Source organism: Protopterus annectens, chromosome 1.part0 (genome assembly GCF_019279795.1).
Source record: "Protopterus annectens isolate FY-2018-M chromosome 1.part0, PAN1.0, whole genome shotgun sequence".
Lineage (NCBI taxonomy): Eukaryota > Metazoa > Chordata > Ceratodontiformes > Protopteridae > Protopterus > Protopterus annectens.
In genome coordinates, this window is record NC_056725.1 from 612,528,661 (window position 1) to 612,542,795 (window position 14,135).

General features: G+C 41.5%; 1 protein-coding gene across 2 annotated transcripts in view; it reads left to right on the top strand.

The window, feature by feature from the left end:
• Positions 1-14,135, top strand: part of LOC122793632 (protein diaphanous homolog 1-like) — a 506,617-nt gene that overhangs the window by 362,227 nt on the left and 130,255 nt on the right. The gene's annotated exons all lie outside the window — the stretch shown is intronic.

Below are 14,135 nucleotides of genomic sequence, written 5' to 3' on the forward strand. Positions count from 1 at the left end.
GTTACGTGGATCTACTTGACTACATCAAGGTACCTCCTAACACCCTGATCCTTGGTGACTTCAACTACTCCACCATAGACTGGGTGAACTATTCTTGCACTAATGTACTCTCTCAATGATTCCTTAACTTCATCAGTTCTAACGCACTAGACCAGCTCTTCTCTTCACCCACAAGGGGAGGTAACATTCTGGACTAGGTTCTCACCAACATGGGCAACCGCTGCACCACTACCATAGTATGTTCTTCCCTGGTGAGATCAGATCATCGAACTGTCTCATTCGAAGTTTCTATCTCACCCAACCCCCCTAGCCGTAATCAAGCTGAAAACTTCTCAAAAGCTGACTACAACCTCCTAAGAGAAGGTATCTGTAGCTTCACACCACCGTCCCCTTAGAGGATGCAGACAATGATGCTGAACAGTATGCCAGTGCAGTCTACAAGCACCTGTACAACTGCATGGACTCAGCCATACCCAATAGAACTAAAACCTGTTCCTCAAGGAAACACAAACCTGTTTGGTGGGTATCCTCTATCAACAGACTTTACAACAAAAGGAAGAAACTGTTGTCCAAGGGTAAAAAAGAACAAATTCCAAATTGGAAAAGCTCCCTCCTTAGCCTCAACAAGTAAATTAGATCAGTAGTGAAAACCTCCAAGGCCAAATATGAATCAAAACTAGCTTCCAAGACAAAGGGAAACCATAAAGTCTTCTTCAGTTACATCAGGAATCCCCGTGGCAAAGCCCAGGTTTGTTCCAAATTAGTACTTAACAATATCACGTACACTGATCCTGTTGACTTAGCCAACTTGATAGCAGATAGGTTCAGTGCAAACTTCACCCCCCTGCCCCCCAAAGGCCCTTTCGACATCCCCTATACTTATCCCACACCTCGCATCTCCATACATCAAGTGCTGCAGGCCCTATCCAAGGCAAAAAACACAGCTTCCATGGGACCTGATAGTATCCCAGGATGTATTCTGTACAAACTCCAGCAAGAACTGGCTTCACCACTGAGCATCCTATTCAACCACATCCTAAGTACAGGCTTCATTCCAGCAGAGTGGAGAACTGCCAATATCATCCCTTTGCACAAAGGTGATGCCACTACTGACCCTGGAAACTATCACCCCATTAGCTCGACAAGTATGATCTGAAAAGTCATGGAGCACATTATTATGGATCTCATAAACAAGGACATAGTCAATCTCCAAGCACTTGACCCCACCCATTTCGGATTCGTCAAGGGCAGATCTTGCCTCTTGAACCTGGTTGACTTCTTTGAGACTGTCACCAAGGCTCTGGATGAGGGAAAGTCAGTGCATACAGCTTACCTTGACTTGGCTAAGGCCTTTGACACAGTCCCCCACTCAGGTATCATCAAAAAGCTAACACAACTTGGCGTAAATCCCTGTCTCGTCAGGACCCTCAAAGTCAAAGTAGGCACCTCCACCTCCGATAGCAGACCTGTCACTAGTGGAGTTCCCCAGGGATCTGTCCTGGGACTCCTACTATTTCTCAGAGATCCAGGCAAAGACAAAAGGCCTGTGGCTGACCAAGTTTGCAGATGACTGTAAGTTGGGTGCTGTCATTGACTCCCCAAATGATGTTAACATACTGCAAGAGGATTTCACAGCAACTAATGACTCGTGCCAAAGTCATAGCTTCAAGCTAAATGCAAAAAAAGGTATCATCATACCATTCTACAAAAACATGACCCCTACTGATTACCACATCAACGAAACCCCCTAAGCACACAACCTGTGGTGAGAGGCCTGGGCATTCAGGTTGATAACCTCACATTTGACCATCATGTAGCAGTAGTGGTCAGGAAAAGCCTTTTGCTTAGTTCATCTCATAAGTAAAGGAATTGCGTCCAGAAAAAGGAGGTTATTACCTCTCTATACTCCTCCCTCATTAGATCAATAACTAAACATCTGCATAAACTGTAAACGCCACTGCAATATCTCACAAAGAGAATCCATGGCCTCCAACACCTCTCCAATGCAGACAGGCTCAAATCACTATCACTGTATTCGGTATTGTACAGATTGCTCAGGGGTGATCTGTATCTCGCCTACAAGGCAATCTGGGACCCTGCCCTACAAGAGATGCTCCATATTTGTAAGTCTAACTCCTCATGCACTACCCACTCAAAAGGCCTGAGTCTAATATGTGACATCAACAAAACTTGCTGGAGAGACAGGTTTGTCTCCTAGAGGCTGCCTCGTCTCTGGAATAGACTTCCCATACTTGTCAAACAGATCACCTTGCTGACCTTCTTCAAGCGCAACCTTGATGAGTAGATGGGAAACCCAAATTTTTCCCAGGGGTTTCATCTGTCACTCATTCACAGGGGCGACAGGTGCTGACTGAGGTTTCATTTTGGGGATAAACTCTTGGCAAGGGTTATAAGTCCCCCAGGGCCATTAGCCTAGTGACCTCCTATGATCCTATGATCTATGTGGTACAGTTTATTGTCTGAAACTGTTGCATGCTATTTTTAGGGACTTTCCTTTCTTCCCCAAAGTTGTTCAACTGTGCAGTTGTTAATGTGCAAGTTTGTATGCGTAGGGGCATTCCTCATTTTAAGTGTTTAAAAAACGAAGTTAAGTATTCACTGTAATGTTCCATCTGTGTTGTCCATTTGTATTCTTCCTTAACAATTGAGTTCAGATCAGATACTCAGATCCAGCTTGGCCATTATTTTCAGCTTGTGGCCATTAACAAACTCTCAAGTTCCTCCTCCCTTACCTAAAATACACAATCAAGATCTGAGGTGCAGGGTTGGTGCGAGGGAAGTTGAGGCAGAATGAAAATGGATAACTTAGATGAAACATTATGGTGAGTACATAACTTCTTTATCTGATGATGTCAAGTTTCATTCATTCCTCAACAATTAGGGCAGAGTCCATAGCTACCTAAAATCCCAGGAAGACTCTAAGGAAGGATATTCCTGAGCACAGTTGAGCCAAAGACTGCTCTTTCCTTGATACCATATCCAGTTTGTAATCAGTAATAAAGGTGTGAGGATCAGCACAAGTAGCAGCCACACATATATCATCTATGGATGCTTTGGAAAGAAATACTAAAGATGTCAATGACCTGGTTGAATGGGCTTTCAATGATTTTGGTAAAGAAAGGCCTAATTTGTTATAGACAAAGGATATGCAATCTGTAAGCCACTTGGCTAAGGTTACCTTTGTAGCTGGCTTGCCCAATTTGGAATCCCCAAATGAAACAAACAATTGGTCTGTTTTTCTAAAATGTTTTGTTCTATGCAAGAAAAATGCAATTCTCTGTGATTGTCCAGAAAAGTGTAACATATATTCACCTTTGTTTGTAAACTTCGGAAAGAAAACAAGCAAATTAATAGATTGGTTGAGGTTTAACTCTGACACCACCTTTAGAAGGAAGGTAGGATTGGTTAGTAAAAACACCCTATCCTTATGAAATATTAAGTAAGGAGGTTCAGAAGACAGTGCTTGAAGTTCTGAAAGTCTTCTAGCAGAAGTGATGCATACCAAAATATAGTTTTCCAGGTCAGAAATTTGAAGTCACAGTTAGCTGCTGGTTTGAAAGGTGCATGAATTAATGACTGTAGTACAAAATTTAAATCCCATGGTGGGACTGAATCCTTACAATGGGGGCTCAAAAGAAGGGTACCTGTCAAAAAGGCTTTACAAAGTTTCGATGAAGCCAAGGAGGAGTTTTCATTCCCAATATGAAAATTAGAAATAGCAGCTAGTTGTACTCTAATAGTTGAGGAACTGGCTGTGTCATTGAAAATCTTTGCTAAGAATTCAAGGGCACTATCTACTTGCACTGTAAGGGAGTCAGTATGTTTCTGCTGTGCCCAAAAAACAAATATCTTCCATTTACTTCTGTAAAGTTTTCTTGTAGAAGCTTTATGGGAGGGTAAAGGCATATGACGAACAGGGGAGGAAAGCATATGTTGTCATCTATCAATGGAAGTGGGGAAACCATGCGGTCAGTCTTACATTTGAAATAGCAAGGTGAACCATGCCTGACAGGTGAGACAGAAGGCCCTGAATTGGATCCAGACTCCATGGAGGGCAAATTAGATGAGGTCAAAGGAAGGGGAACCAAATTTGTCAAGGCCAATAAGGGGCAATGAGGATGACTTTACTCTTCAACCGGGATGCTTTCTGCAGAAATTTGGGGATAAGCTTGTAGGAGACTGAGGGGCCAATCTTGTAGAAGAACTTCTCTCAGTGACTTTCCTGGCGGGTGGATTAGGGCAAAGAACCTGCTGCACTTATGTTTAGAGGAGATACAAATAAGTCGCAGTATGGCTGGTCCCCATTGGTGGAAAAATCATTGTTGAGAGACCACTCATGAGGTAGCAGAATTGACCTGCTCAACTTGTCCGCTGTCACTTTGAATTTACCCAGAATGTGAGTTGCTATCAGAAATCAGTTGGATAAGATCACCCATTACCAAACTCTGAAAGCTTCTCAACATAAGGGGTAAGATCTGGTTCCTCCTTGTTTGTTGATGTACCAAACCACGGACATACTGTCTGTCTGAATTGCAATTGTTCCAGAGGAGAGAGAGTCTTAGAAGGCCTGCAACACTAAGAACACTGCTCTTATTTCTAGGACATTGATATGCAAATTGACCTCTTTGGGGGGCCATGCACCTTGGACTTTATTTCCCAGAAAGTGCCCCCCTACCCAATCTGGCATGCATCCGTGGTCACTATGGCCTTGGGTTCAGGAAGAATGGAGGGATGGCCTTGTAGAATTTCGTCTGAGTGGATCCACCACCAAAGATATCTTTTGCACGCTTGAGTAATTCTTATCCTAGCGGAAGTGTGCTAATGAAGACTGGACCACTGATTTGCTAATATCCATTGAAAAACCTCATATGAAATCTTGCTAATGGAACAAGAACTATAGCCACAGATGTTAATCCCAACGCCTGTTGGATTAATCAGGTTGAGATTGTGGAGCTGTGAATTATTTTCCTGACCTGGAATCCAGTAATCTGTACTCTTTGACAGAGAAAGAGAAGCTGTCATGGTTACTGTGTTGAAAATGGCTCCTATGAACTCCAATGTCTGAGATGCTTCTAACTGAGATTTGTTGTAATTTATGGTTGTACCTGGTTTCAAGCTGTTATCAGTAAATGCCTGGTCAGGGTGGTAATGAGCCAGTATCAAAACACTCAGAATCCCTGCAGTCTCAAGTGAACTGCTACAACTGCCATGCATTTGGTGAATACCATGGGGGCTGTGCTGAGGCCAAAGGGCAGTGCTCTGAACTGGTAATGGCTGGCTACCAGCCAGAAGCATAAATATCTTCTGGATTGCCTGTTCATTTTTATGTGATAGTATGCATCTTTAAGGTCTGTCAAGCACATCCAGTCGTCCTTGCACAAAAAGGGCAGAATGGACTGAACCATGACCATCAAGTACTGAACTAATTTGTTCAGACTGCTGAGACCCAAAATGAATCTCCAGTCCCCTGTTTTCTTTGGCACTAAAAAGAATCTTGAGTAAGTTCCGAATTCTGTCTGGTCTAGTGGGATCTCCTGGATGACTCATTTTTCTAGCAGCTTTTGTATTTCTAGTACTGCTGCTTTCCTCTGACTGGGTGGAATGTCAGGAATTTTGCACACGGATGGAGGTGGTAGGGAAAAGGGAATTATATAACATCTGGAAATAAACCTGTGCACCCATGTATCTTTTGTAATGTCTAATCAGGTTGTCTGGTGCAGGGATAAAAGACCCCCGATTGCCTCCATTGGCAGACAATCAGCCTCCTTTCATGAGTGCTGGTAGGGTCTGTCAGAGAAGGAATTTCTGGACCTCTGGTTCTGCAGGTGTCCTCTGCCATGTGGGCAGCGTCATCCATTTGAGTTTCCTTCAGGGCAATCTCCACAGAGATCTTGGAAAGGACCCTTGGACTTCCTGAACCACATTTTCTGACCCCCTCATTGATCCGTAGAAAAGGTCCTCTGTGGAGTCAAAAAATGTACTCCAACTGCATAGAGAGCCTTTACATTTTGCTCACATCTGAAGACTGTGTGCTTAACTTTAGGGCCGAACAAAGAGCTTCCATCAAAAGGAGCATTGACAAAAGAGGACTTGAAGGGCTCTGCAAAGTCATACAAGTGCATCCAGGCATGCCTCCTAATAGAAATGCCTGCACCCACCATCCCTGAGGTACTTTCTGTCGCATGGGAGATAAGCCTCATGGATGAATTAGTGTTTGATTGAAGGGTAGCCAACTGCGAGGCCACAGAAGACTTAGTCTCAGGAGTACTGGTCCCAGAAAGGGAATTTGAAAGTTCCTTAATCAGATCCCTCTGTAATCTTGTGAAGTGTGCCAAATAATTTAGTGATCTGAGTGTAAAGGTCATGGAAGCATGCACATGCTTCCCAAATCTGTCCAACGCTCTAGACTCTCTGGTAGGGGGATAGACAGAAGAGCTCTGCTCTGCAAGTTCTTTCTTGGTGGCCACCGCCATGATAATGGCATCTATGTGTACTCCCTTGCTCCAAAAATCCTTTCCTGCAGGTGGTGCCAAAATCCAGTCTGGTCTTTTGGGGATAGGCTCATCTGTGTCTGGTTCTTTCCACACCCACCTAGAGATCAAATCAATGAGCTTGTCAGCAGGCGAGTCACCCAGGAGGTAGAGGGGCCAGACTCAAAGGCTTCCAGGAATACAGATTCTTCTTTAAAGGGTTATCAGTGGATAGTGCTTAAGAATCTCTAGGATGTCTCCAAATGAGATGTCTTCTGGTGGAGATCTCGGGGACCCTTCCCTGTCATCAAAATCTGTATCTTCAGTGACACACTCCTGAGGGAAGTCCAAGTGCTTTCTCTTGCACTCTCTGTTCATAGTGACTTCTTCAGTGGAGTGTTCCAGAGAAGTATCAGAAGAAATAGTAATACCTTGCTGGATAGCCTGGAGACTTTGGGCTGGCTGCCCCTGTGGAATGAAGTGATTGGGCCCATGGTGCAGAGACATATGTAATCCAGATGGGAGCTCCAGGGGGGGGCATCTGTCCTGCACAAGCAGAGAACACTGTCTTCACTACCTCAAAGGCAGAATTCTCCAAGGAGAAGGAAGTCGATGCAGCCGAGAAGCCAAGCTTCCGACCCATCAGCTCCCACAGCTTCAAAGGCATTCCACCTGAGACAGAGGTTGGAGCCTAGCTATCCAATGCAGAAGCTGTGAGGGGCAGAGACAACTCTAGTAGCTTCTGAGTCCACTTTAATACCTTGGATCTGGCCTGGATGTTTCGGCTCCACAAGTCATCCAGCTCCGAAGCACTTAGAGCTGGAGCCCTCAGAGAAAGCTGTAGATCCAAAGCTACTATAATCTTCTGATCCAAACCACATGGTTCCAGAAGACTCAGGTCCAAGGGCTCCAAAAAGTCAGATTGGAGAAGGAGCCGAGATTTGAGGTGTAGTGCTAGTAAGGGCTTCCTGACTTGAGGGGGTAAGAACCGGAAGAACTCCCATCTGACTCTGCACTGAAAGAAATGTCATCATTCTAGCTACATCAACTTCGGTCAGACTTCTGGAAGAATGAGGTGATACCACTAAGAGAGATCTAGAGCACCAATGGGGTTTCAAAAAAGGAGATGGTTCCAGAGAGGGTACCTGCTCTATGATGTGAGAGTAACTGGTCTGAAGTAGCAACTTTGGATCCAAAATGATGGGATCCAAGGAAGTCGATCTGTTTTCCGACACTGACTTTGGGGAAGGGCAAGCAATAGATCAGTTTCTTAAGCTTTTTCTTAGGAGGTTCCTTCATCTGATCTGAGGATGGGGTGGAGGATCCAGATGGACCTGAATGTTCACCAGAAGGCTCCTTTTGCTTAGGTTTGGGGGTTGAGCCCCAGATAGATATTCCAAGATGGAGGAAGGTATCAAACCTTTTAAAATTAGTTTGTTTTTCCTGTCTGTGATGGCCCTAGGATTAAAGGATTTGCATATTTTATGATCTGTTTGAAGGTGCTCTGGGCCTAGGCAATAGACTAATAAGGCATGAGAGTCAGAAAGCAGTAATATGTGACTGGATTTTAGACATGTTTTAAAACCTGATGGCTTTACAAACATTATTAACAACAAATAACAGAAAAATACAATAATGTAGTCAAAGAAAGAAAGAAGAGAGATACCAACAATGGTATCAAGAATGCACACTGTGTGTATAAAAGGGGAGAAGAAAAGTTTTCCAACGATGGCAGTAAGGAGTACACAAAAGTGTAGGAAAGGGAGGAGTTAAACCAGATACTACACTAATAAAAGTTATATTATAAAAAGATTCAAAGATATACAAAAGGTAGATACAGCAAAAGTATACTTATCTTCTGAAGTAATAGTATTAAGGTCGACAGCTCACAGCAGTCATGTGTGTTAGGGGATGGAGCATTATGGGTACGGGAAGAGCTCGAGAGTTTTAGTGGCCATGAGTTGAAAATAAAGGCCGAGTCAGATCCGAGGAATGAATCTGAACCCAGTTGTTGAGAAATGAATGAAAATTGACATCAGATTGCTATATGTTAAACTTCAAAAAGATCTGGCACACAAATTCATTGTTGAGAATTTTTTTAACAAATATTCTTGGTAAACTATACTGTATCATATACATCAAGTGAACGTTTTGTGAGCATGAAGTTATTAACCATGCAGTGAGTTTCCTTGTTGAAAGTGATAGTAAGTTTTCCACATTTTCCCATTTCTTCCACATTATTAGAGATAGGGTTTTCACATTTTGAGAGCTATGCTTGCCCCTGCCAACAGAAGCACTTGTTTTGAGGTGTCCTACTATGCATGTAGTAGGCAGCTTTTCACAAGCCCTGCCATAAAAATTTCTAAGGTGCAAGAGACCTTCTTCAGACTCTAGCTAAGATTGCTGAATTAAGCATTAGCCCTCAAGTTAACTCATTTATTTCTGTATTGGATATGAGAGCTTTAAGCAGTGGATTCTTTGTTTAAAAAACTTAGGAGAATTTTTATATGTTTCTTTTGTCAAGTCCCCCCCCCCAATACACATATTTACACAGTGCTTAATGTTGGCGAGCTCAAGTTACTGCTATTATGGGAGACTGCATTGGATCCCCTAAAACCCTCTTCCACCCCGCCAAGTGCATCATGTCTTGAGATCATGAGGTGATTGTGAGCTCATTTCCATGTACGCACACCCTGTCCCACACTGTTTACTTGCAAAGTTTTATGATGAGTCAGTCACACTGGCATTGTGGTAGACTATATATAATATCCCCTAAAATTTCCCATCTAAAAAATATGAACCATCTAATAGCCTCTCATTCCATTCTTCATTCTTACAGCCTCCAGTCATCCATTGGCCAGGCACTAAATATAACTTACATAATTGGTGCTGATGAGAGGAGTATATATGTTTTACCAGTATGCAGTGATTTTTGTTTGATGCTGCTTAAATGCAGGTAGATACAGGCAAAAATGTTTACATTATGTTTATGTGAAGAGAGTAAGGCAGGAGAACACATGAGGTTGTTACCGTTTTAGATGAAGTAGGTAGTAATCCTTTTCTTAAATGAAAATTGCTGTCAATAAAAGAGGCATTTTAAGGTGGTAGTTTTGCCACTGGGTATCTTTTAGGGTCAGGAATACTGTGAAGAGAAGGATTTTGATTACTGTTTGCTTAAACTGCATAATATGCTGATCCTTTGCTATGGCAAGCATCACCAGTCTCATACATTTGCAGCTTAATGTTAAATTATACTTGTAGTGTACAATTTAATTACATATTGGTTCATTATTTTATATTTCCTGATATTTGTTTAACAAAATTTAGTGCATTTTCATTATATACTTAATTATTGCCTTTTATACATATGCCAATTTTTTTATAAGTACGACTGTTTCATGTAATTTATTTATGGAGTGTTCCTCCCAAGATTGCCCCCACATAAAGGCCATTTGCCAGGTGGTATTTTGTCAGTCAACAGGAATGAAACATCTCCTTTACTACACTTAGTTGTAATTCCTCTGTTTTCAGTCTCTGCCTACTGCCTTTTAAGTGACCAACACAATGTTATCAGTTCCCCTCCATCTGTATCTTTGTGAGATGCCTCAACCCCCAGTTCCATTTTAATATTCTTCTTGTGAGGTTTTCATTCTTTCTAAGTTTTTAATCTTGTATTTTAATCTGTTCTTTGTTTTTCTGTCTTTGATATGTCTTTATACATCCACTTTCTTGTGGTCCACTCCTGTACTATCTCTGTTAAATCTAACAGTATCATGTGTGGTTGAACCATCTTCTCTTTACCCTTTAAACTGCATCTCTTCAGTTTACATAATAGATCCATCAGGGTGCTGTGAATACATAATCACTATGAATGCCATTTCAAAGCAAAAAGTGTTTGAAATGGCATTTAAACAATTAAAGGATGTTTTTGTATGAGTTGATGCCCCTGTCATACTTCCAATTCATGTGTCTCTGTCATTAACGCTCCTGCATTTCCAGGAGAAACCGCATTAATCATAGATTGCAAAATTGGCTTTTCCACATGTAGTACTCACATGTGTGACTTGAAGTTTGTCATGTGTTAATTTTTTACAACCGCATTGTTGTTTTGTATGGAACTCTTTCGTTAGCTGCCATCTTGTTATAAATGTATATGTACTCAAATCTAAAATACAGTATTGCATAGTTTGAAACTCCAACATAGAGGACTAGCCACTGCTTGAAATTAGGTTCACAGGCTTAATTGTCTAACTTATGATCTACTAGCATTTAAGAAATGTCATTGCTGTAACCTCATGCTGTTGTTTTCCATTTCCCATATTTAGGATATTTTTGAAGATTGATTCTTCTGATCGTAATAGGAAGATATTTAGTAATCATGGAAGACAGTGTTTCTGTCATTTTGTTTCTATTTGCTTTCTTTATTTCTGTCTGCTGATTAGCAAGGCTTTTTCTATTAGACTAGAACTCATTTGTTCTTGTTCCCCAGTTTGAGGATCTACCCAGGTGCACTATGATGAAAGCTGTCTGGAAGGGGCCATCATTCAGGCAGCCATGATGGCATCCTGGCTATCAGAGCAGTTATATGTTAGCTTAACCCAATCTCCTGGAAGGGAGAGATTGCCATCACAGTATGTGAGAGATGTTGTTACACTATGAAAATTGAGACATGACTTTCACATGCTGGCAAATGAAATGACAAACAGATTGTCAGCACATAATTTCACACACTAAGATCTCGATACATAAACCTATATATGTTGAGGGACGTAAGTTACCAAATCCTCAAAGGCCTCCCATATGCTGCCCTCAGAAACCACATGCAGACCAAACCCAGTCATTACCAGCCACTACACATAAAAATACACATCACATTGTCTCCACAAGCAAGCCCCTAAAACGAAATACCACACATTCAAATATCTTGGTTGCAGGAGATTCCACTGTGAGACACACAGATACCACCCCTCACCAGGTTGGATAAAGAGAAGTTTACAGTCAGTTGCCTGTTGGGCCAGGATTCGACAGGTCACGCAGGCACTCTGGTCACTCAGCCACAAGTACTGGTGTGACTCATAGTCCATGTGAGTGTGAATGACCTGAGACGTACCTTTATGGACTATATGAAGAGAGACATGATGGACCTCTCTGAAAACATGTTGCAGGCTGGTATGAGCCTCGCATTGAGCAGTATTCTATCCTCACCATGAGTGATACCACAATGATTGATTTCAATAATTAGCTTAGCTACTGGTGTTATTCCAAGAGGATCCAGTATTTGTCAGCCTGGGACAACATGATCAACAGACCATGCTGCTTTGCCAGAGATGGTCTGTACCTGTCACTGCTAGCCTTTTGAATACTGACCAAGGCATTAGCCATCCCCATAGTGCATTTTTAGGCAGTGCCCAACTAACAGACCTACCAATGTAACAGATTCTTGTAATGCTAAGCTGAAGGTACTACTGCTGAGTGCTAGGATTCTTAACAACAAACTGCACTCCCTGGAAGTTGTCCTTGCCCTGGAGAATACTGATGTCTTTGCAGTTACAGAGATGTGGTTCAAGGCTGCCGAAAGCACCCAACAGTGCAAGGCAACGTGGATATCACACATTCTGACCAACCTCTGAAAATTAAAAAAATGAAATGAGGAGGAGGTGTTTCCATTTACATAAAAACAATGGCTCTATATTACTTCAGAGAAAATTCAGTTCAGCGAATGGCATTTTCATTTCATTTACATCAAACATGCCATTCATCGAACTGTTCATACTGAGATCGCGGTACAGTGAGGATTGGGAAATTTGCCCTTTCTCCACTGTAGTGTGATCTCGGAGTATATATATATATATATATATATATATATATATGTGTGTGTGTGTGTGTGTGTGTGTGTGTGTGTGTGTGTGTGTGTGTGTGTGTGTGTGTGTTATATATATATATATATATATATATAGATATATAGATATATAGATATATATATATATATATATATATATATATATATATATATATATATGTGTATGTATATATATATATATATATATATATATATATATGTGTTTGTGTATGTGTGTATATATATATATATATATATATATATATATATATATATATATATATATATATATATATATGTAGCCCCCCCACAAGACCAGATTTCAATGAACGGCATTTCTGATGAAATGCCATTCGCTGAACTGTCACTTCACCTAAGTGATATAGACCCAATACGATGAAACCTCTAAGTTGATCAGGCAGGATGACTCACTTGAGCTACTCTATTTCCAGCTGTCCATGGGCAAAATCCCCCACCATATCATTGCTATCTTCCGCTCCCCAACCATGAACCATGAAAACCACTCCAAATACCCGAGGATACTAGAATCGTTACCATTCAGCCTAACACACTACTCATGGCTGATTTTAACTACCCCTCCATAAAATGGGAAACATACACAACCACTATAATGCAGGCTCAGAGATTGCTGGAATTTATCAATGGAAATGCTCTGGAAAAGCTGGTCTGCACTCCTACTATATCCTTGGCATTGTACTCACAAACATGGGGAGGCTTTGCACCCCTAGCATAATGTCCTCATTGGTAAGATTGGATCATAAATTCGTCTCCTTTGAAATAAAATGTAATGGTAGAACCCCTATCAAACTCTAAAACCCTAAGGAATTTTTCCATGGCAAATTACTTTCTATTAAGTGATAACATAGGTAATTTTAAAGCTCCCCATAACTGCAAAAACATGGAGACCTACACAGAAATATACACAAATGCCCTGTACAACCACTTAAACAACTGCTTAGAAATGGCAGTACCTGACTGAACTAAGCCAAGGTCTAGCCCGAAAAACAAGCCACCCTGGTGGACCCCTTGCATAAATCGACTATATAACAGAAGGAAGAAATTCCTGTGAAGAAGTAAGTCGGAAGGTGCACAACAGAGAAAAAAAATCACTCGTTAGTCTCAACAGGCAAATCAGGTAACTAGTCAAGTCTTCAGTTGCTAAATACAAGACTAAAATAGCCTTCCAAGCAAAGGATAACCACAAAACATTTTAGTTATGTCCAAAATCTTAATTGAATCACTCAACAATGTGCTGAGTTGGCTATAGATGGCACTGTCTGTACTCAGCCAAAAGAAATAACAAACCTACTGGCCATTAAATTCAGCTCAGATTTCACCCCCATCACCTCCTGTTGCTCCCCATGAAATACCCCCTAGCATTCATTTGCCTGTTATCACAAAAGAGCAGGTTGTTACTGTAATCTCTAAAGCTAGAAACGCAGCATCAGTGGGCCCTAACAGAATCCCAGGGTGCCTATTAAATAACTTGAAACATGACCTAGCAGACACACTCAGATCTTTATTTAGCCCCAGTTTACACACTGGCTTTGCCCCAGTGGAGTGGAGGACAGCAGCAGTCATATCTCTGCCCAAACAGCGACCATCAACTGACCCAGGAAACTACAGACCAATAAGTCTGAATAGCATTGTATGCAAGGTTATGGAAAAGATAATCATGGACCTGATTAACAACGATATAAGAAATCTCCAGACTTTAGACCCAACCCAATTCGGCTTCATCGAGGGTAGGGTCTGCCTACTCAGACTGGTAGAGTTTTTTGAGA